A 2,500-nucleotide genomic window follows, 5' to 3' on the forward strand; every position below is an offset into this window, starting at 1 on the left:
ACACCCCCGAAAACGGAGTATGGCTGCCTACATGGCGGGGTAAAAACGGTCATACACGTAAAAGCCCACTCATGTGCATACGAGTGAACGCAGAAGAAGAAGAAGTCGTGCATGGTATGAAACGATGCTATCATGAGTATAGTAATATTTTTAGCGTCCTAAATTCAAAGGACCTAATTTCACAGCCAGGTGTCTGTCGTAAATGGTATGCCAGAAACGATAATTATATTTTAGCGTCCTGATTTCAGGGACCAATTTTCATGGCCAGTTGTCGCGTATAGTATGAAACGATAATACCATGAGTATAATCATATTTCAGCGTCCCGGTGAAATCAGGGACCTATTTTCACGACAAATTGTCGTGCATGGTGTAAAACAACATTACCATCAGTATTATTATTATGTTGTAACCCATTTTCCAGTGGTTTTAGCGGCCTCTAATTTGGGGGTTATTGTAAATCAGTTTTGCCGTAGATTTAATCCAGGCTGTAAACTAATTTAAGAGAGCCGCTTTTTCCGTTTTTGTCCCCGCCAACTATGTTAAAAAAAAAAGAAAAGAAAAAAAAAGGCGGCTTCAGACGACAAGTGTCAGTTCATTTGTATTTGTATTTATCACAACAGATTTCTCTGTGTGAAATTCAGGCTGCTCTCCCCATGGAGAACGCGTCGCCAGCGACACTACAGCGCCACCCCACTGGCATTTTTTTAAAATGTATTTTTTCCTGCATGCAGCAGTTTATTTGTTTTTCCTATTGATTTTTCTACAGAATTTTGCCAGGAACAACCCTTTTGTTGACGTGGGTTCTTTTACGTGCGCTAAGTGCATGCTAGCACACGGTAACTCGGTTTATCGTCTCATCCGAATGACTAGCGTCCACACAACCACTCAAGGTCTAGTGGAGGGGGAGAAAATATCCGGCGGTGGCTGAGCCGTGATTCGAACCAGCGCGCTCAGATTCTCTCGCTTCCTAGGCGGACGCGTTACCTCTAGGCCATCACTCGCGACACGTCATTTCAGTTCATTTCCTACAATTATGTCTGCATCGCAAATCGCGAAAGTGACGAAAACTTTTATTTAGGAACAGATCCCAGAATTGAGGATACTAAAATTAGGACATTACCCCGGACGATGATGATGATGACGACGACGATGACGACGACGACGATGATGATAATGATGATGATGATGGCGATAAAGAAAGACCTTGATGTGTCTCTGTCCTTTGTGTTTGAAACCTGTTTTTTGTTGTTGTTTTTTTACCTTGTCTTTTGTGTGTGTGTGTGTGTGTGTGTGTGTGTGTGTGTGTGTGTGAACCTGAGTGTTGTTTATCATCGAACAGCTGTTTTGAACTCATTATTCATTTTGTGTTGTTGCTGTTGTCGTCGTCATCGTCATCGTCGTTGTTGGTTGTGGTTGTTGCTGTGATTGTTGTGACTGTTGTTGGTCAAACCAACAACAATTTGACCATTTTTTTACTTAAAAAAAAAAGAATAAATTTTTGTTGTTGTTGACAATCCTATTTCCTGTCTTGGGGATTTGTTTGACCTGCATTTGATTCACTTGTTTTTTCTCTTCTCACCCCCCCCCCCCCACCACCACCACCCCCCGCGCTACTTACTAATCAAAGGATTAATGGTCGTGATTATGATTTTGTTGTGTGTGTGTGTGTGTGTGTGCAATATTAATGTTTCTTCCCCCCCCCCCCCCACCACCCTCGCACTCACTCCCTCCCACCCTCACCCCCACGCCCCCCTCACCCCTACCCCCCGACTCCCCCCCCCCACCACCACAAGACTGACCCTTTCCGCTTGTTTTTTTTTTTTTTTTTTTTTTTTTTTCAAAACTGGATGACCTTGGAGGTTGACAGGGCAGTTGAGGTCCAATCAAGTCATTTCAAAACCATCTCCTGTCGTGCCTGCTCTAATTATCTTTCTTGAGGGATGTCTTGTCTCACTCAGTACGGCCAGCCCTCTCTTCTCCTCTAACACAGACCCCTCGGATGTCCAGTGGGTGTCTTAATGACCGACCCAACCTTTAGCTTCCGTAACGTCAGAATTGTGGTATTCTTTGTCAACATTCACCTCTTCAGTTATAAGAGCCTTCCGCTTGCAATATTTTGATGATGATGGTAATTGTGGGGTGAAACGCTGTTAACGTCGTGTCTCTTTCGCCGTTCGTATGGAGAGAGTTATTCCTGAGTTTTCGTCTTCTGTTCACTATTCTATTCTTTGGTGAGGTCTCCTGGTTATTTATTTATTTATTTTTTTTTTTTTTTCCACCCACGACCCCTTCCCCCCAACCCCCCCACCCACCCGACCCACCCCCACTTCCTCCTCCTCCTCTCTCCTCCCCCTCATCCCTCTGTGTCTACCATAGCTACTACCCCCTCCCCCTCCTCCTCCTTCTCCTCCTTCCCCTCCTCCTCCTTCCCCTTCCTCCTCCTCTTCCTCCTCCTTCCTCCTCCTTCCCCTCCTCCTCCTCTTCCTCCTCCTCCTCCCC

At 45.2% G+C, this 2,500-nt stretch overlaps 1 protein-coding gene across 1 annotated transcript in view; it reads left to right on the forward strand.

The window, feature by feature from the left end:
• The window catches only part of LOC143275675 (myosin catalytic light chain LC-1, mantle muscle-like), a 33,683-nt gene that overhangs the window by 3,892 nt on the left and 27,291 nt on the right, over positions 1–2,500 (forward strand). The gene's annotated exons all lie outside the window — the stretch shown is intronic.

This window comes from Babylonia areolata, chromosome 30 (genome assembly GCF_041734735.1).
Source record: "Babylonia areolata isolate BAREFJ2019XMU chromosome 30, ASM4173473v1, whole genome shotgun sequence".
Taxonomy (NCBI): domain Eukaryota; kingdom Metazoa; phylum Mollusca; class Gastropoda; order Neogastropoda; family Buccinidae; genus Babylonia; species Babylonia areolata.